Source organism: Lepisosteus platostomus, chromosome 5 (assembly GCF_059453375.1).
Source record: "Lepisosteus platostomus isolate fLepPlt1 chromosome 5, fLepPlt1.hap1, whole genome shotgun sequence".
In the NCBI taxonomy this organism is placed as follows: Eukaryota; Metazoa; Chordata; class Actinopteri; order Semionotiformes; family Lepisosteidae; genus Lepisosteus; species Lepisosteus platostomus.
Window position 1 is genome coordinate 10053635 of NC_142615.1, and position 22263 is coordinate 10075897.

Below are 22263 nucleotides of genomic sequence, written 5' to 3' on the forward strand. Positions count from 1 at the left end.
CAAAAGGTGTCCTTTAGCCTGTGGTCACGCCTTGCAGGGAGAGCATCGTGCAGCTGTCAAGCGTTTCGCAGCCACGCCCCCTTTTCATCTTCTCTCTGGCTTAAGCGTCTCCGCCACTCTCTCTTGACATTTCATGTCAGCTTGTCAGAAGTCCGAGTGACATTTTTAATGGCTGAGTGAGGGCACGATGCTGAAGCAGAGAGGCCACTTCAGCCAGAGAGACTTGTGCTAGGTGAGATCTGAAAGACGGACTCACAACAGAAACAGACCAAAAATGTATCGGTGAGATCAAAAGGCAAATGCAACATTCAGCAGAGGGCGTCTAAAGATTAGGGAACGGGCGACTGAAATCCATGTGAGGCAAACTTTCCGGTGTGTGTCCTGCAGCTGGGTTTGTTGGCGTAATTGGTAGTGCGTCAGTCTCTTCATCTGAAGGGCCTGAGTTTGATCCTCACGCGGGGCAGGGCTGCTTCCTCTCTTGCTCTTTTCAAACACTTGCGGCAACTGTTCGCTCATAACCACGTCTGGAATGCGTGACCTTTACACGGGCGAGAAGCAACGCCGCATCCCTTTTCTAAAGAACATTCACATTCAGAAATAAGTCAAGAAATTTGCCATTACTTTCGCTCGCACTGCTGTCAGCCTGCCCATGTTGCCAAAGAAAGATTCACTCGGCGTCAACATGACAGAACAGCGATCACTTGAAAACAATGTTCCACACTCCGAAAGCAAGAACTTCAGTGTTTGCAGTCACCCGATATGCCGATAGTCAAAGGAGCGCAAAACACGAAGCGTCAAAAGACAAGATGAGTTGATGGAAAGAGCGTTGAATTGATGAGCACAAAAGTTCAGCTCGTACAATAGGCAACGAAGGTCCCAGCGTCGTCATCGCACTTGAAAGGACTGCCTTGCAGACCAAGGGCAGTGGGCGGTGCCCGGTAAGAGGGGCAGAGGCGGTAAGACATGATGCCGAGAAGCATGAATTGAGGGGGATGAGCTCAAATGGTAGAGCGCTCGCTTAGCATGCGAGAGGTAGCGGGATTGATGCCCGCATCCTCCAGGTCTGAGTTTAGAGCTCCAGGAGCCTGGTGCTCTCATTTAGCCTCTGTGACTTCTGACAGGTGCTCCTCCGTTGCGGAGAGAATGTCCTTCAATTGTCAAGCGTTGAAGGGCCACACCTCCTTCCCAACCTCAGTCTGCACTGAGTGTGTCTCCGGCATTTTCTCGTCCAATTTGTCAGCTTAGCAAGTGAAAAGTATATCCGAGTGAAAACAGTGCTGATAATACTCTCACGAATTGTTAGAAGACGTGCTTTTGATCATCGATTGCTTAACAATCACATTCGTTCGACTTGAGCAATCAAGCTCGTAGTTTTCCTTCAAATCTTGAAAGCTCTCAGTGAGAACATCATAGGCTGCAGGACGCCCCGTAGCTTGATTACTTCAACAGAAAGAAGAGCAGACAGCTCCACAAATATGCGAGGCGCAGAGAGCGCAAGGCGAGCCGCACACGTTTCGGTGGCTGAGAGAGGGCAGTTTTTGCTTCTGCATTTCCCAAGTAAGGACGCATGACAACAAGCGATCGCGGTGCTCATCTACGACATAGTGGTGATGAGTTTTCAGTACGTGTTCTTTTGAACGAGCAATGAGGTTGCCGCCTCGGACAGCTGACTGCACGCTCTCATTGTGCCACGTGATGAGAATTCACCAGGCTCGTTCAGTCATTAGTCACATTCCATCGTTTGCCATAAGCAGACGCTGCGAAGTGATGTGGATATCAGTTCCCAGTCTTGTGGAAGAGGAGGAAAAGAGCACACAAGGGCTCGTCCGGGAGTTGAACCCGGGACCTCTCGCACCCTAAGCGAGAATCATACCACTAGACCAACGAGCCACAGCAGCACTTTCCATTTCAACCTGTCAGCGAGCTTGAGGATGGGGGAGAGGCGTCATTCGCTCGTCCAGTCAGACCTTCATCAATAAGTCAAGAAAGCCGCAATTACACGACTGCCTTGTAGACGAAGGGCAGTGAACTGTGCCCGGTAAGAGGGGAACAAGCGGCACTAGGTGACGCCGAGGCATAAGCCCCAGCGAGGGGGGTTGGTTTGTATGGTACAGCGCTTGCTTTGCATGTGGGAGGTAGCAGGATCAATTCCCGCATCCTCCAGGTGTGTGCTTAGAGCTTGATGTGCCAAAAGGTGTCCTTTAGCCTGTGGTCACGCCTTGCAGGGAGAGCATCGTGCAGCTGTCAAGCGTTTCGCAGCCACGCCCCCTTTTCATCTTCTCTCTGGCTTAAGCGTCTCCGCCACTCTCTCTTGACATTTCATGTCAGCTTGTCAGAAGTCCGAGTGACATTTTTAATGGCTGAGTGAGGGCACGATGCTGAAGCAGAGAGGCCACTTCAGCCAGAGAGACTTGTGCTAGGTGAGATCTGAAAGACGGACTCACAACAGAAACAGACCAAAAATGTATCGGTGAGATCAAAAGGCAAATGCAACATTCAGCAGAGGGCGTCTAAAGATTAGGGAACGGGCGACTGAAATCCATGTGAGGCAAACTTTCCGGTGTGTGTCCTGCAGCTGGGTTTGTTGGCGTAATTGGTAGTGCGTCAGTCTCTTCATCTGAAGGGCCTGAGTTTGATCCTCACGCGGGGCAGGGCTGCTTCCTCTCTTGCTCTTTTCAAACACTTGCGGCAACTGTTCGCTCATAACCACGTCTGGAATGCGTGACCTTTACACGGGCGAGAAGCAACGCCGCATCCCTTTTCTAAAGAACATTCACATTCAGAAATAAGTCAAGAAATTTGCCATTACTTTCGCTCGCACTGCTGTCAGCCTGCCCATGTTGCCAAAGAAAGATTCACTCGGCGTCAACATGACAGAACAGCGATCACTTGAAAACAATGTTCCACACTCCGAAAGCAAGAACTTCAGTGTTTGCAGTCACCCGATATGCCGATAGTCAAAGGAGCGCAAAACACGAAGCGTCAAAAGACAAGATGAGTTGATGGAAAGAGCGTTGAATTGATGAGCACAAAAGTTCAGCTCGTACAATAGGCAACGAAGGTCCCAGCGTCGTCATCGCACTTGAAAGGACTGCCTTGCAGACCAAGGGCAGTGGGCGGTGCCCGGTAAGAGGGGCAGAGGCGGTAAGACATGATGCCGAGAAGCATGAATTGAGGGGGATGAGCTCAAATGGTAGAGCGCTCGCTTAGCATGCGAGAGGTAGCGGGATTGATGCCCGCATCCTCCAGGTCTGAGTTTAGAGCTCCAGGAGCCTGGTGCTCTCATTTAGCCTCTGTGACTTCTGACAGGTGCTCCTCCGTTGCGGAGAGAATGTCCTTCAATTGTCAAGCGTTGAAGGGCCACACCTCCTTCCCAACCTCAGTCTGCACTGAGTGCGTCTCGGGCATTTTCTCGTCCAATTTGTCAGCTTAGCAAGTGAAAAGTATATCCGAGTGAAAACAGTGCTGATAATACTCTCACGAATTGTTAGAAGACGTGCTTTTGATCATCGATTGCTTAACAATCACATTCGTTCGACTTGAGCAATCAAGCTCGTAGTTTTCCTTCAAATCTTGAAAGCTCTCAGTGAGAACATCATAGGCTGCAGGACGCCCCGTAGCTTGATTACTTCAACAGAAAGAAGAGCAGACAGCTCCACAAATATGCGAGGCGCAGAGAGCGCAAGGCGAGCCGCACACGTTTCGGTGGCTGAGAGAGGGCAGTTTTTGCTTCTGCATTTCCCAAGTAAGGACGCATGACAACAAGCGATCGCGGTGCTCATCTACGACATAGTGGTGATGAGTTTTCAGTACGTGTTCTTTTGAACGAGCAATGAGGTTGCCGCCTCGGACAGCTGACTGCACGCTCTCATTGTGCCACGTGATGAGAATTCACCAGGCTCGTTCAGTCATTAGTCACATTCCATCGTTTGCCATAAGCAGACGCTGCGAAGTGATGTGGATATCAGTTCCCAGTCTTGTGGAAGAGGAGGAAAAGAGCACACAAGGGCTCGTCCGGGAGTTGAACCCGGGACCTCTCGCACCCTAAGCGAGAATCATACCACTAGACCAACGAGCCACAGCAGCACTTTCCATTTCAACCTGTCAGCGAGCTTGAGGATGGGGGAGAGGCGTCATTCGCTCGTCCAGTCAGACCTTCATCAATAAGTCAAGAAAGCCGCAATTACACGACTGCCTTGTAGACGAAGGGCAGTGAACTGTGCCCGGTAAGAGGGGAACAAGCGGCACTAGGTGACGCCGAGGCATAAGCCCCAGCGAGGGGGGTTGGTTTGTATGGTACAGCGCTTGCTTTGCATGTGGGAGGTAGCAGGATCAATTCCCGCATCCTCCAGGTGTGTGCTTAGAGCTTGATGTGCCAAAAGGTGTCCTTTAGCCTGTGGTCACGCCTTGCAGGGAGAGCATCGTGCAGCTGTCAAGCGTTTCGCAGCCACGCCCCCTTTTCATCTTCTCTCTGGCTTAAGCGTCTCCGCCACTCTCTCTTGACATTTCATGTCAGCTTGTCAGAAGTCCGAGTGACATTTTTAATGGCTGAGTGAGGGCACGATGCTGAAGCAGAGAGGCCACTTCAGCCAGAGAGACTTGTGCTAGGTGAGATCTGAAAGACGGACTCACAACAGAAACAGACCAAAAATGTATCGGTGAGATCAAAAGGCAAATGCAACATTCAGCAGAGGGCGTCTAAAGATTAGGGAACGGGCGACTGAAATCCATGTGAGGCAAACTTTCCGGTGTGTGTCCTGCAGCTGGGTTTGTTGGCGTAATTGGTAGTGCGTCAGTCTCTTCATCTGAAGGGCCTGAGTTTGATCCTCACGCGGGGCAGGGCTGCTTCCTCTCTTGCTCTTTTCAAACACTTGCGGCAACTGTTCGCTCATAACCACATCTGGAATGCGTGACCTTTACACGGGCGAGAAGCAACGCCGCATCCCTTTTCTAAAGAACATTCACATTCAGAAATAAGTCAAGAAATTTGCCATTACTTTCGCTCGCACTGCTGTCAGCCTGCCCATGTTGCCAAAGAAAGATTCACTCGGCGTCAACATGACAGAACAGCGATCACTTGAAAACAATGTTCCACACTCCGAAAGCAAGAACTTCAGTGTTTGCAGTCACCCGATATGCCGATAGTCAAAGGAGCGCAAAACACGAAGCGTCAAAAGACAAGATGAGTTGATGGAAAGAGCGTTGAATTGATGAGCACAAAAGTTCAGCTCGTACAAAAGGCAACGAAGTTCTAGGCGTTGTCATCGCATTTGAAAGGACTGCCTTGCAGACTAAGGGCAGTGGGAGGTTGCTGTTTTGAGACGGAGGCATTGGGATGGTGGGCCGAGATCTATTCTTCTTAAGGAATTCTTCATCGTGAAAGATCGGTCCACAAGTCATCCAACGAACTCAGGGAATCATGTGCTACTGAAGGGAGTGAAGTGATGAAACACATGACATGCCCCCTTGATCTCACATGCACAATTCTGCTGCAATATACACAGCTACCGTCCACACCAGGCAGTGGGGCTTCAGCAGAATCTGCTACGCCACCTGTAATTACATATCCAGCTGCACACATATACATGGCCCTTCTGTCCTTTTCAGGATCTCAAAAAAAAGCATAGCGTGGTTTTCCTGACACATGATTGACCTCATCTCCCTCAGAATGTGCCCCGCCACATTCATTGCTGAAGCAGGACGGAGGCTAATGGACATGTCAGAACAGTGAGGTTCAACGATCTCTCCAAAATATTGTGGTTGTAGTGGAAGAGATATGTTTTAAATTGTACCTTGGTATTTCAAACTCTCTCTAGAATGTTATCCATTTCTATTTTATTTTGACAGGAACTGTTAAAAGGCTAATGACACTAGATGAAAAGAGAAGAAAGAAAACACAACGTTTCAGCTGTGGAGCCTTCTTCAGGTGTGAGGGCTCCACGGCCGAAATGTTGTTTTCTTTCTTTTCTTTTAAGCATGGAATAGACCTATTACTTGTTCCTTTGCAGCCTACACATGGTGATGCAGCTCCCCACCTGAACTGCTAATGATACTAGATGCCTTGTAGTTTGTGGTACTTGGTTATTGTCTTATGTTTGCTCAAACTGCATATGTGTTGTAGCAGCGAGGCTTATTAATAAGAAAGAATTAAGTGTTCTGAGCCTTCCCAAATGAGGCCCCATCTCTGTTCATCTCTGTGGTGCAGCCACAGAGAAACTATTCATGCAGGCTGATTTAAGGTTTCCTTTGATAAGGGACAGCTCCCAAAGGGGGATGCACTTAGCTAAGCCTGGCTATCATGATCAATGGTCATCCATTGGCGCCTATCTGTCTAGGGAGTGCCAGATGGACATCTGGACTGCATTCCTAGGTGTCAGGAGTAAATGACTCATATCTCACCTTGATCAACCAATCAGGGACTGGTAGGGCCAAGTAACCCACGTGGGACTCTGATGCCCATGGAACTTTCACCAATCAATGAGCTGAAGTTCCTCCAGGTAAAAACAAGAAACACAGAGAGCCTGTAGTAAGATTCAGGAGAATTCTGTGGACTTTTCTAAAGGGAATTCAAAGGAGAATTCCAGGGCAGGACGGCCCAGGAGCAGAAGGCTCCCAAGGGCAGGACATTCTCGCAGAGCGCCTCCTGACCATCCTGAGACTTTTCCCAGACAACCACGGAACGGCCAGTGTGTCCGAGTGCCAGAACTTTCCTTTGTTCTAAGAGTCTAGAGCGGAGGTTGCCAGAGAGTAACCAGAGGATCCACCCGAGGTTAGCACCAGTAGCAGGCCTCGTGAACAGGTTGGAACTGTGGATAGCTGAATCACTATTCAGAACTAGCGCTTCATCAGGAACGAACTGGTCTTCTTCCTGACTTGCTGGGACCCACAGTCATCTTTTCACCTGTGCGCAAACTTTGCTAGTTAAAGCCAACACTAACTAGCCGGTCAGTGAGCATCAGCAGCGCACCGTCGCAAGCCGCACAGCACAGCCTGGCACCAAGCCAGAGAGCGCGGATTGGACAGCAACAGCCTGCAACTGTTTCTTTGAGTCCGCAGGATATCTGAATCCCCAGAGATTGGATGAGTATTCAACTTCACTGCATTACTGCTCGAGAATTCAATTGTTATCCCAACCAGTTGATATCAATTTAATTCCTAAGAGTTATGTACTTGTTTTGAGTATCTAATGTAGAAGTTATAACCAAGTTCATTTACGAAACGGTCTAAATGAATTATATATTGAACGTATGTCCTTTTGATATGTGTAACACTTTGTAACTGATTGAATATATACCTTTTGTATTCTGATAACCCTCTCGATAAGATCTGTTAGGTTTATATGCATATTCTATGTATTAATAAATGTATCCTCGTGTATTAGTACCTGTGTGTGTGCGTTGTTTGAGTTACGTCGCATGGTTGGATTCTAAAGCCATCAAAAGAATCAATTTTGTGATTTACTGCTACAATTAATAATTGTCCCAGTAAATGCCCAAACCCTACAGAACTGGTGCCTTCAGAAAGCACACTACAGTGTGATTGCATATTTTTGTGTATTTTCATATGTCAATATTTAATTCACTCACATTCCTGTATGCTTGGAAGGAAGGCAGATTGGATTTGGCACAGGATGCCTGCTCATATATGTTGATCTTTGTTGGGCTGGAAAAACAATGATAAAAAGTGAATGAAAAAAGCTCTCCCCAACATTTCCCTTCTCTTGGCCATGGTTACACTGCCCTTTCTTTCCTTCTTTTGTCCTTCTACAAAGATTCCAGGGCTCTTTATCCACCATAATATCAGAAGCCAAAAATAACCATCAATGTGTAAACAGCATTTGTAATGTTGGTAGCTGGAAGAGGTTAAGTATGTTTGCAAGCCCTAGTTGATTACACCACAGACTTACCTTGTTTTTTTTTTCTCTTTTAAAGGCTGTGCTGGACTGTACCACTATCATAGAAGATTTTTTTCAAGACACATCGCAGTTCCATAGTAGAATTTATCAATAGTAGAATTCCATAGGACATTATTTATCAACATATAACATTACCCAGTGTGAGACTCTGCCAGTAAACCTCAGAGCATTGAGTTCTCCACTGGTGAAGATGGCTTTCTGAAGTCATGAAATCCACTGCTGGGATGCCTGAGAGACAGTGATTGAATCCTGGCTGGAATTAGGCTTGTTAGTGTTGATCTGTGGGAATTATGTAGTAAAAAGGGAAAACTCCTTTACTTTAGTCACTTTGAAAGTTCAAATGTACAGATCTTCAGAAACCCCAGTCTGAAGGATGAAGCAGGTTCTGCTCAAGGAGTTGCCTACGTTTTGCTCCATTCAATCCAAGCAGATAGTCCAACATTTGCCTTCTCTTGGCCATGATTACACTGCCCTTTCTTTCATCTTTGTACTTCTACAAAGATTTCAGGACTCTTAATCCACCATAATATCAGAAGCCAAAATTAACCTTCTAACATGTACAAATCATTTGCAATGAAAGGAGGTGGAAGGGTTTAAGAATGTTTGTAAGACCTGGTTGATTACCACACATAGACATACTTTGTTGTCAGTTTTGTTTCTCTTTGAAAGGCTATAGGAGGGGTGTGATGGACTGTACCACTATCATAGAAGATGTTTTTCTTCTAAGGACACTTCTGTAGCGGCAAGGCGTATTTAAAATACAGGAATTAAGTTTGCTGCTCCCTTGCCAGTCCCTCTCTCCCTCATCTCAGTGCAGCTGGATACAGAGAGGCCATTCCATCTGGTTCACATTTAAGGTGTTTTTCTAGCTGATAGAGTTTCCTGATAAGGAACAGCTCCCAAGGCTGAGATTCACCAGCCACCCTAATAAGTGGTCATCTCTGGCGCCTTACTGTCTGGGAGATTCCATGGGAGAGGTTCATCCCAAGGTTTACAACCCTAAGGTCAGAGGTCACTGTTACTCATCCTCCACCTCAATCAGCCAATCAGGAACTGGTAGGGCAGGGTAACCCCACGTGGGTCTCGAATGCCCGCGGAACTTTAAGCCACTGAACTACCGTAGTTCCTCCAGATAAAACAGGCAGCACGATGCCCAGAAGGTGCCCCTCCAGGACGTTCTCAGACTCAGCTCGGACAATCACGTGACGGCCAGTGTGTCCGAGTGCCAGGACTTAACTTTGTTTTAAGAGTCGAGAACGGAGGTTGCCCACGCATAACCAAAGGATCCGCCCGAGGTTAGCCCAGCAGCAAGCCCCGTGAACCACGGGTACTCCACCTTCAAAGCTCGCCTGATCAACGAGTGAACTACGGTTGGAACTGTCGACAGCTGAATCTCAGGATTCAGGACTAGCGCTACATCGGGAACGAACTAGTCTTCTTCCCATCTAAAGAGTGTGACTGGCTTGGACCCGTAGTCACTTTCCATGTGCACAAGCTCTGCTAGTTTCAGCCAACACTAACTAGCCGGTCTTCAAAGAGCATCAGCAGCGCATCGCAGCAGGAATCTCTCCCTCCTCTCCTTCTCACCAGCCGCACCGGCCACTGCCTGGCACCGAGCCAGAGAGTGCCGATTGCTTCTTTGTGTCTGCGGGAGATCTGAATCCACACAGATCGGATGAGTATTCAACATTCTGCATTACAGCTCGAGAATTCAATTGTTACCTCAACCACAATTGATATCAATCTAATACCTATGAGTGATGTACTTGCTTTTGAGTATCTAGTGTAGAAGTTGTAATCCCAGTTCATTTACGAAACAGTCTAAATGAATGGTATACTGAATGTATGTCCCTCTTGGTTTGGAACTCTTCATGATTTAATATATACCTTTTGTATTCTGCTAACCCACACTCTTAAGATATGTTATGTTTATATGCACATTTTATGTATTAATAAGTGTATTAGTATCTGTGTGTGAGCGTTAATGAGTTGACCCGCAAAGTCGGTTTTCTAATAGCCATCAAAGAATCATTTTGTGACTTACTGCTACAATTAATAATTGTCCCAGTAAATACACAAAACCCCTACACACGCATGGAAACCAATATTTACCTGCTACTCCAGAATGCAGCAGAGAACAGTTGGACAGAAGGTTAGTATCTGTCGATACTGCATCACAGAAGTCAGTCTCTTCCCCCTCATTATGCAGGCTGACTTGTTCACGATGAACTGTCCTCCAGTGACAGTCAGCTGCAATCACTGACTCAGACATGGTGTTGATACACTGAGGGCACTTTGGCTGATTTGGTTAACATGCTTTCCTCTTAAACAGGAGATGCTTAAATCCCAGCAGTGCTTTTCTTCCTGTCTTGTCTTACAAAATGTATCACTATGGATGATTACGTACAGCTTGATTTTGTTTAACGCAAGTTTTCATTTTCTTTCTGGAACAACTTGCTTTTCATGAAATTCATACAGCTTGTTAAAGATGAAATACAAATCTTGCCTTGTATATCGCAGGCTGGTAAGAAAAAAGCATTATTTTCTTTTTTTTAAGCTTGCAAATGGAGAAAAGGGACACACGTGAGTCTCTGTTAATTAAAAGGTTAGTGGTTTGAGCCCACCCAGAAATGCACTTCTCAATATTGCAATGTAAACCTCATCTCTACTTATTCGGATTTCTTAGCAAAACCTTAACCCACTTGATATTTGCAAGAAATGTGAATGTTTTTGTTAAACAATTAAGTATGTAAGTCAATATCACTGGGAATGGCCAATAATGACCAACATTCAAGGACATCATATTCAGCCAAGGACTTTGATCTTCGAACGGCTAGCAGAAGAATTCATTTATGCTCTCGATGCATCCTTAGTTAGAATATTTAAAATTACGACACAGATTTGTTGGAGAACTTGACAAGCAAAAAAGACAGTTGGACAGCATGATTATGCTAGGACTGTACATTTGTATTTTAATACTTTTGTATATTTATCTTAATTGTAATATACATGTAACCATAAATGCTGTTCTATGTAAATACATTTTGTTATATTTTATCATATTTTAGCTGAGGGCACAAGGGGGTCTATTATACCTTCCGAAACTTCCAAGACAACTATAACAGAGGCTCATATTTTAATATAATTTGCTTTAAAAGAAAACCACAATTTGTACGATATCATCCCTCAATATCGACATTCAAATGAAGGATTTAAAGAAGCAACAGCGATAGGAGAGTACATTGATTTTGGACCAATGTTTGAATCTGAACAATCCTTCCTCCTGGAAAGAAGAAAAAACAGGTATGTTTTGAGTCTCATGATGATGCTCTTCTGGATTAAAAAAAAAAAAAAAAACAGTGCAAATTTGTTTCGGATGTATTTTGGATAAAATTATAACTGTCATCGAAGAGAAATTTGATCAGTTGAATGCAGTCGAAACTTTTGACATTTTATATGATGACAGGACGTACATTTAGGACTCAGTACCGATAACGCTGCTGATATTGATGGAGTAGAAATTAAGTGTATTGGCAATTTTATCTGAGGCAAGAAGTACTAGAACACCTCCTATAAAAATGTTAGGATTCAGAGCAAGAAATATTTTTCCACCTCACCCAATGGTATTGCATTAACGAGGCTGAAGCTGGCTTCTTATTCGCCAGCTTCTTCTTCTGCCTTTAATGCTGCTGCTGTGTTGTTATGCCGCCTTTCGCCTGTAGATGGCTCTTTACAGTAATTTTTAAAAGTACTAATCAGGATGGATTACTGTATTTATCCTCAGTAAATGGGAATATGTAAGTAGTGACTATCCAAATAACATTTTTGTGTGAAATACATTTCAGAAAATTGTAAACCAATTTTCAAAACTCACAATAACACAAACACAATAAGAAAATAAGACAAAGGCAAAACATAAGTTCACAGGCACTTTCTGCATATTTACCACGACCTTGCCTTCTGATCATAAAAAGTCTTAAAATCTTGCATTTTACAAGAACTTTTTAATATAAATGGGACATTTAGAACATGGCATATGAGAATATATGGTTAACCGAGGATGAGCAACGGGTGATGGCACTTCCTGCTTCTTGCTATAAACCTACCCCCTGGTTATAAAAACATCTAAAAATTCTGACACTGAGGTGTGAGAGACAATGGAACAGATTATCAAAATCCTGAACTTTAGGAAATTTTACAGTGCCATTTTTTCAAATATGACCCTGTGAACATGGCATGTCCCTCCTTCCTCATTACCAAAACATCTCAATGTTCCAACACTATGTACATTGGTAATTACAACACTTCACTGTTGCATTTCTGAGTTGTGACATTGTGAACATGGCATGTTAAAGTATATAGAAACTCTAGATCAGAACAGGCTTAATGCAATTCATAGTGATTTATCATTTTCTGACTTTCTAAATGAAAAAAAAAATCGGTGATTATGACACTTCAGTATGACATAAAATATGCTTCAATGATAGAATAAATAATCATGGAAAAAATACCCACAGTGGACATTCATAGTTGTGATTATAGGAATGTTAAATATCAGGTGAGTAGCTGCGTCAGCATGCGTAGGCTGCAAAGGAACAAGTAAAGGGTTATTCCATGCTGAAAAGAGAAGAAAGGAAACACGACGTGTTGGCCGTGGAGCCTTCTTCAGGTGTTAGAAAGACAGGGCAGTATGCACAGATAATTTTCTTTTTATCTTTGCTTACTGCAGTTTATCTTTGATGACAACATCAAAGACATTAAGGAATTCTTACGGCTAACAGCTCCACATCAACTTCCTTTTATAACTAACCTCATCAGATCTCTCAACTGCACTCTTCCAGTTTCTCACTTCAGAGAAGGATAAAAAACTCAATCATCCTCTACAGAGAAAAACCATCAACACCCCTACCACCTCCACCAATCCTAACCTTGTTGTTACTATACCCTCTGACCTTTCCCTTTCACCCCTTTGCATCCTCAGCTAACATATTTTAATATTACAACACAATTACAATAGATTGTACAGTATTTACAGTTTAAAATTAAGGTAAATATTTTCAAATATCAAAATCCAACTGCACAGTGCTAACAAAACAATGCTTGTCAAGTTCTCAAACAAATCTGCATTGTATTTTTAAAATATTTCAGCAGAGGATGTGACGGGAGTATAAATGACGATTCAACGATCATTTTTCTTGGGTGAATATGGTTTTCTGGGGAGTTGCGATGTTGGGCATTATTGGACATTTTTGACAAGTGTTGAACAGTCACATTTCCTACAAATATTAAAATGGCTATGGTTTAGCTGAGAAATCCAATCGACCTATGTGAAAACAATGTTTACATCACAGAAGAAACCCATCCCTGGGTGGACTTGAACCACCAACCTTTCGGTTAATAGCTAAACACGCTAACTGATTGCGCCACAGAGACTGACTGATGGAGTCTCTTCTCGAATCAAAAAAAAATAATCTCTTACCATTTATTTTGCCAGCCGGTAATATTTCTTCTGCACTGATAACCAAGAACTGAATTTCATGTTTCACAATCTGTGTGAATTTCATCAAAAACAAGTTTTCCAGAAAGGAAATGAACACATGCATTTAACGAAATCAAGCCCTTTGTGAGTGCCCAAGATGGTACGTTGTGTACTACAAGATAGGAAGAAAGACACGGCTGGGATTTGAATCTCGGTTCTTTTGTTTAATAAAGAGGCACTTTAACCAAATAAGCTACGGTGACAGGACCACCATCACCTTTTACAGCCTCTTGGACACACCGCTCTGAGACATCTGCGTTCAGAAAGCGCTGAACCTGCTCTCAGAGCAAATTGCCTCTTTTACATACAGTAGCAGCCCCGACACTGAGAAACGAAGAGAACTGGCTTTTATCCGGCATTTTTCATGTCCAATGCGTTTGACATCTCCCAAGGGCGACAGAGTTCTTTTGCAACACTATTTCTTCTTCTTTTTTATTTCTGTACGCTTTGATAAAAAAACGAGAAATCGTGCAAGGGAAAAATGTCTTTTTTTTCATAGAGAAAACGTGCACCAGGAAATGTTGTGTTGAGAAGAGGTGATTTAACATGATACGTGACCTAATTTATCGGAGTAAATGCTCACCCACCAAGGTCTGGAGAAGTTGGAGAGTCTGGTGGATGTAATAATTATACGGTGTTGTGGAAGAAAACAGTCTTTCTTTGAATTCTCAATCAATCGGAATTCCAGTGCGAAACATAAACCCTTTGTCTGATTTAAAGAAATAATATTTTAAAAATCATAAAAAATCGGAAAACACATGTTTCTCACTTTTAAATTTTAGACGGGGCGGTATATTACTAGTAGCGACGCTGAGCACACTATGGGGGAATTCCGGTTATGTGAAATACCAGCAGTTTAATAAATAACGCATCTGATTTTGAATCATAAGATTGTAGGTTCGACTTCTACCTGGCTCGTGTAAATTTTATTCAAGCTCCTCAGTAATAGATGTCTATTATGTAATGAACCGCACCTAAAAGCAAACATTGGGTCTGTTTCCTTTGTTTTCCAGCATGAAATAGCAAATCGTTACAAAAAGTACCTGCTAATGTCCAATAGCGTTTTTTTTTTTCAAATTACATTTTCAGGCTTCAGACACTTTTTAATAAAACAAAAGTGTCCGGAAACTCCCTAACTTTCAGGTTTGCTTGAACCTGTATTAAAAGAAGTTATTTGAAACTTCCGGGATTCCATTCTCTGATGTAGTTCTCTCTTAAGACGGATGTGATGTTTCGCAGATGTGAACTGTGCCTTCTCTCTTGTGTTCAAGGGTATTCGCTGTGTGAGATCCTAACTGTATGTCCAGTAGGGCTCTATTTTGTTTAGATTATCTATGTGGTGTACAGATAGAACTCAACTACATGGTGTGAATTCCGTGTTTAGGACGAGCAGAACCTGAAAAACGAAAAGCAGACCTCAATGTGATTTGAACATGCAGCCTTCTGATGTGGAGTCAGATATGCTACCTTTGCGCCACGGCTATCAGCACCTTTGAATTTCCCAAAGGAGACAAATCAACTTCACAAAAAAAAATCTCCTGTGAAGAGCGCCGCTCTTCCGAAGAGAGTCTCTTCATCCCAGACCACATTTTATTCTTCCTGCGCAGCTCTTGTGCAGGTGTTGTTCTCAATTACAGATCCAGGAACACTGATTTTTTTTCCCTATTTTTTTAACTTAAGTACCCCATGGTGCAACGGTAGCACGTCTGACTCTAAATCCCCAAGTTCATTTTCAAAGTATATCGGAGTCAACTGATACTGATCAGGTTCTGCTGCTACTGAACCCGCAGTCTTCACCTTAAAGTTCAATTCCCCAAGCCTTTTGACCTTATATGTCCATCCCTTCTCGTCAAAACTCGTATTTTCACAGAGTACCCTTCAGAAATCGCAGTATAGAATGAAAAAACTCCAGTAGATCTCGGCCGCTGTTGGTGATTTTCCTTTAAAAATAAATGAATCTCTGGAAATTTTACGGAGTGTATCACTTTCACTGAGACCGAGAAGTGTTAAGCTGTACATGAGTCTTTGTGGTTCGGTTGTTAACCAAAAGGGTGGTGGTTTGAGCCCTCCCAGGGACACTATGAGCCTTTTAATGTACACACCCGTCTCACTTTATCTCCACGGCCGGTCTTGTACCGCAATCAAATACAGAGCCCGTAGGAGGCAGTAAGCTCGCATATATAGCTCACTGTGTATATAATGAAGAAGTAGAGGTTAGTTTCTCATCTGCGCGTTACAGAGCCTTACGCAACTCGTACTGTACCAATAGCTAGGGTTTGATCCCTGCACGGGCTATTAGTTGAAAAGCCATTGTAAATGACGTGTAAGAGATTTATAGATACTGTAGATCAGTGGTTCTCAAACTGTGGTACGCGTACTGGCAGTGGTACGTGGAGTGCCACCAGGTGGTACGCCAAATGACCCTGGAACTGTGTAGTGTGCACTGAAAAATCGGGACGGGTTTTCATATTTTGTATTTTAATACGTGTCGAATACGCAGCCTACGTACTACGATACAGTGCATGCTAATACTTCAGTGGACACAAGAGATACTCTGTAATTCTATACCACTCTATAGGAATGCGTGCTACGGATGCAAGTGACCAATTGTATTTAAAAAAAGCTATTGTATCTCCAGCAAATAGGGAGAAAGGAGAATGTGCGTGATTTTGGAACAATGCCAACATTGTAAACACAGGAATGCATAGAAATGCGTGCTACGAACGCAGGCAATCTTGTGAGCACACGAAAGCGTGATAACAGAAAAATATTTAAGAACTGTTCGAATTTGAGAAAAATACACCAAGCGTCTCTGTGTTTCGCTCCCATGCGCATGAAATAAAAACTTTAAATAAATACGGAAATTAAAACAGAAACGCGGAAAAATGCAAGCTTGCGGATTGCTAAAGCAGGTAAGCTACACTATTTTTGAAGAACCTTATTTACCGTTGGCAAAAGAGCTGACACGTATTATGTGTGGAGAAAAAGCTGCTAAACAGCTCGACCTGCTGCCCCCCTCCCCCTGAAAGACACAGTCTTTCATAGAATTATTGAAATGAAGGATTATATCAAAAGTACACTGATAGAGCACGTTAAGATGAGCAGATGTTTTTCACTGCAATTAGATGAGTCTGTAGTCGATTTGGCCAATTTGCTCGTTTACGTTAGATAAGAGTTTGAGGGTATGTCCCATGAAGACTTTCTGTTCTGTAAACCGCTACCAACAGGAACTACAGGAGAGCACATATTTCAGCTTCTGAATGAATTTTTCGAAGAGAATGGCCTCGACTTGATAAAATGCGTCTGAGTTTGTACAGACGGTGCTAGAGCAATGACAAGCCGACATAACGGTGCAGTTGCACGAATTAGAGAGGTTGCTCCAGAAATTAATGTACGCATTACAACATCCACCGCGAGACCTTTGCCGTCAAGAAAATGCCTGACGATTTAATATCTGTTAGACTCTGTTGTGAATTGTATCAAGGCTCGAAAAATTAATTCACATCTCCTTTGCTCAACTAAATAGGCTCACCCCTCTCACTGAAATGGTGCTTTTTTATTAGTTGTTGTTAATGTTTTTTTTCTGTAAAATACTTTGAGAAGCCACCTTTAAAGGCGCTATATCAAATAAAGTTCATTATTATAATATTTATTTCTGGGGTTCCTATGAGATGATGACTTCTAGGTGGTACTTGGATGCTTTGGTTGGATTAGGGGTGGTACTTGGTCCAAAAAGTTTGAGAACCACTGCTGTAGATACTTTATTGATCCCATGAGGGAAATTAATAAACCTTATCCAGCTAGCTTTTATGTTTCACACTAAATTGCGATCTTGAAACCAAAATAATTAGAAATATGGAACACAACCGTTGTTCTCCAAGAAGGAAAGCTGTTTAACACTGACGTCACTCCTTTTTATTTAACCCAGATTGTGAAGACAACTCCACCCTATCAAAGGTAATTGTTGCACAAAAGTTGGAAAGCACACTCTGAATCCATCTGTACTGTACAGTATATTTGATTTCCGCGATCCGTTCAAGGCTGCTTGGTGCTTCGCAAGCAAGTCATTTCAGGGAAGAAACTCAGTTTAGAGAACTACTGGTGCATTTTGACTCATTGAATTTGATCTTTGTACTCTCTTTTCATTCTCAGCTATAATATTTCAAAATTACAGTTCGGATTTGTTGGAAAACTTCACAGGCATTATTAAGTTAGGACTGTACAATTGTATTTTAATATCTTGGTATATTTACCTTCATTTTAATATGGATGTAACCATAAATGTTGTACTTTTGTCGTACATTTTAACTGAGGACGCACAACGACTATTATACCTTGTGATACATGCAAGACATCTGTAAACGAAGATGTAATTACAGTCAAATTGGCAATTAACAGAAAACCACAATTGTATAATATTATTTCTCTATGTCGATGATCAGTTGAAGGATTTGAAGAAACTATATATTATTCCTCGATATAGATGATCAGTTGAAGGATTTGAAGAAACAGCAGCGATAGCAGGTGATTTTGGTTTTGAACCCATCTTTACACCTCAATAATCCATTTGTCCTCGAAAAAAGAAAAGACAGGCATGTTTTGAGTCTCATAATGATCATCTTCTCGATCCAAAGAAACATATAAATTTGATTCCTTCCGTAGTATTTGGGATTTTCTTACGAAGATCTCACGAAGTATTGCCAGGATCTATATTTAGCGTTCGGTAGTGATAACACTGCTGATATTGATTGAGTAGAAATCTATGATGTATTGACAACTTTATCTGAAGCGAGAAGTCCTAGAACGCTGCCTATGAAGTGTTAGGATTCATACCAAGATATACTTTTTGTTTTCAACCCAAAATGCTGCTATTGCATTAATCATTATATGAACTATACCAGTTTTGGTAGCTTCTCTGCATGATTTTTCAAAACTGAAACTAATTACAAAATTATTTAAGATCAACCACGACAAAAAATTATAAATCAGGACTAATATTAATATCAACTGATGTTACTACAGAAAAAAAGATTTAACTGAAATATTAATAAGACTATTTGTGATTATGTCACTTCTCTGCTTCAGCAAGGTCAATATAAGACTCTGAAAGTAGTAAAGCAAAACTGAACTCAAAATCATATTAGGAATTCTGAGCGATATCTCCATACAGGTAATCCAACAGAACGTTGAAATATTTGAATATCATCTCTCTGTATATTGCGCTGCTTTTAACCTAGAGTAAAACTATTGGATTGAAGGAATGCTAACTGCTGGGTTAAAATGTATAGTTGTTATTTGGAGAAATCTGTAAACTCGTGATCTTATATGTTTTAAAAGACAGCACAGGAAAAAACAGTGCTGATTATTTTCCGGAGACGGAGCACTGATGACCTATCTGAGCTAATCGATAAAACCCACCCAGTGGATACTCTAGCAGAACGTCAAAGAACATTCACCTTTGTATCCAAAGAAACCACAGGAACAACATCAGGTAGCACAATCAATTCCCCTTTTAAATCTTTCCTGTAAGGTATGCTATGTGAATTCATGAAGTTAATCCTCTGATCTCTTTTGAGCACGAACAAAGTATTTCTGATGGAGCGCTCTGTTCAAAGATAAGCTATTACCCCTGCCAACGATTCGGCGTGAAGAATTAAAAGTTTCACAGACAAAAGCAGCTCACCACCACAGCCAATATTGAATGTACTGTACTTGCCGGTACACTATCATGTGCACTGCCTCAAAAGTGATCTTGGCAGATGTTGTTCCCTACATAAAGCTGAACATGCCAAAGAGAATTTTTGTTGAGAAAACAAAATATTTTTTCTGCCTTGATGTTAAGCCTGTCTTTTAGAAAGTCTATCTCTAAACACCTCCTGCAGCCTAACAAAAAGCACTTTTACTGATCGTATTGCAGGTCTTAAAACACTAACATTTGGCAGTGGTGGGATTCGAACCCACGCCCCCAGAGAGACTGGAGCCTAAATCCAGCGCCTTAGACCGCTCGGCCACACTACCTTCCTCCATGTTTGTCTTCCTCACATTCCTGGCTTGGACTGGGGGGCTTCAGCTCTTGTCCGATCTAATGATATCATGACATGTGGAAGTGACTGCAACTTCATCTTCCGAGATGCTTTCAATAGCACAAACGCTACTTTCACCGGCACAAACATAGCAATAGCGAAAGAGGTGGGTTTCATCCTTTGTGCTGTTTGTAGGGGCGCAACTCTACGTCGATCTACTGACTTGAAGAGCAAAAATCAAAATCCTCTGCTATTACTGTTGCTTTTTTCATAGTTTCTTTAAATCCTTCATTTGAACATAGATTTTGAAGGATATTGATGATAATACCACATAAATTGTGGTTTTCTTGTGATCGCCAATTTTTTTCAAATACCAGCCTTTTTTACAGTTCCTTGCGTGTTTCACAAGGTATAATAGCCCCCCTCGCATCCTCAGCTAACATATTTTAAAATTACAATAGATTATACAGCATGCATGTTTACATTTATATTAAAATTAAAGTAAATATACAAGAATACATACAGTACTAACCCAATAATTCTTGTCAGGTTCTCCAACAAATCTGCGTTGTTATTTTAACATGTTTCAGCTGAGGGTGCAACAGGAGTATAAATGAATTTTCCCGCCAGCCGTTCAAAGACCAAATTCCATGAGTGAACATTATTTTCTCAGAAGTTGCCGGTATTGGACTTTACCGGTGGTAATGAATTATATCCACAACTGTTGTAGTAGTTCCTTCTTGAAATTCGACACGTGCAAAGCACTCGTAATATCATAGGTGTTAAAGTTCGCTGAGTCTATTCGAGTCATGGTGTGTATCCCTGCCTATCATTGGGAGACGGGTAGCTTTTTTACACTCAGATTCCAATCTTCAATGCTTTGTGTGAGAGCTTACATAACTTTCATTTTCTCACATTTTCTGACAACTGTTCCAAAGGGGCACCCTGTCAATTCCGAATACTTTTCAAAAATCTGCCAGCATGTTTGATTATTGTCATTTCATTTCGAAAAAGTTCAATATTGATCATAACTAAAGAAAATAATGATCACGAACAAAAAAGGGATAAAGATGCGAGTCGATCTTGAATCACAGCTGGGTGACACGGTCTTCTGTTCTGATATGGTTGTACGAGAAACAGGAGGATTCGCCAATCTCCTATAGAACATGAGTTGAATCAGGAGTGAGACATTTCGTATACTCGTGCATATGTCAACGCCTGACCTACATCGTAAAACTAACATTAAGTTGTCAGAGACATTCATTTATATACAAACAAGAGACAGACCAAGTAATAATTCTACATTAGTTCAGGTGGGTAAACCTGAACTAACTAACTAACTAATAAGCCTATTAATAATTCTACATTAACGTGTCCTACACTGATCAGACTAATTGACATGGTCTGATTCAGAGCCTGTGCAGTTCGTGCTAATTACAACAAGGACAGTTCTGAACCCTCATCACCGAACTGAGCACAAGTTCAGCTGTTCTCCAGTTTTGTTACGCATGGTTTTTCATTGCAATTGAGTTCAGAGCTGGAGCTGAACTCCAGACAGTACAGTGTTTTGGGTAAGTTGTCGAAATTCGCATGAGGCTGCAGACAACTTACCTAAAGTGTGTTCTATAGCTTTCAGGTGGAGTTCATTTATATAAAAGAATGTAAGTGGTATAAACGAAACAAGCCAGACGGCAGTCCAACCTACAGTATAATTTTCTGATGGAAGTCCTGACGCGTTATTCATTACGCCACTGACCCTGCTATTGTAGTGCTAAAATAAAACACGTTTTCTACATTTATATCTGTTTAAAAATCACTATCTAAAAAAGACAAAGGGTTTGTGTGTCGCGGTAAAATTCTGCTTCATTTCGAATGCAAATAAAAACCATTTTGTTCCAAGAAATCATAAATTTGTCACATCCTTCATACTACTAATAAGTATACGAATAAATACTCGGAAGAAGCCGGTCAGGTATTAGAGAGATTTAAAATCGGATCGGAGGATTTAGAGTCCAGACTGCAAACCAACAGCTGACACAGGTCTTTTATAGAACCGTTTTGATTTCCTCTACTTTGTCCCCGTGACGTCATTGTCCTGCTCACAGCCGAGCCCGACACACATCTGGTTTCTGTCGCTGGGCGCACACAGTGCGGTCCATGCGGGTCCTAATACCCCAGTACAATGACGGGGACACTAAACTGTAAACAGGTGCCGTCCTTCGGCTGAGACGTAAAACCGAGGTCCTGTGATCATTCAGGAGAATGGTGGTGGTGGAGGGGAGTCCCCATTACCTGTAAAGCGCATTGAGTGGAGTATCCAGAACAGCGCTATATAAGTGTAAGCAATAATGATGATGATGATTATTATTATTATTATAATGTAAAATGCAATAAAAAAAATCAAACTTTGATTCAAAATAGATTAATGTAAAAACTGATAAAGCTAATGCTTTTTTCAGGGCTATATCTACTTTTTTTTTTTTAAACCGAAGTCTGTCGCGATTTTGAGAGTTAGAGAATGTCTTCCAGCGGGTGCCTTCATATCATGAGCGTCAGTCTCGCCCGTAGCTGCGAGAAGGTTAAAAGCGCACAAGTGATCTGTAGACGATATTCGGGGAAGAAATAATTCTGTTTTCAGCAAAGGGAGTGAGAATGAGCTCAGCCCGGCTCCCAGCAGAATCCATTCTGGTTTGGTTACTGTTAGACTGTGCGTCTGAGGCTCTTTGGATCGCAACGTAAAAAATACAATTGCTCACATCGTGTGACTTCCACGACAGGAAGGAAAG

The 22263-nt window shown here is 42.3% G+C and overlaps 3 non-coding genes across 3 annotated transcripts; all 3 read right to left on the reverse strand.

Moving 5' to 3' along the window:
* Nucleotides 1-1818: 1818 nt before the first annotated feature.
* trnap-agg (transfer RNA proline (anticodon AGG)) lies at nucleotides 1819-1890 on the reverse strand. Its single transcript has one exon. It is a non-coding gene; the product is annotated as a tRNA-Pro (tRNA).
* Nucleotides 1891-4006: 2116 nt separating this feature from the next.
* Nucleotides 4007-4078, reverse strand: trnap-agg (transfer RNA proline (anticodon AGG)). Its single transcript has one exon. It is a non-coding gene; the product is annotated as a tRNA-Pro (tRNA).
* Nucleotides 4079-19390: 15312 nt separating this feature from the next.
* trnal-uag (transfer RNA leucine (anticodon UAG)) lies at nucleotides 19391-19472 on the reverse strand. The gene has a single exon. It is a non-coding gene; the product is annotated as a tRNA-Leu (tRNA).
* Nucleotides 19473-22263: the final 2791 nt, after the last annotated feature.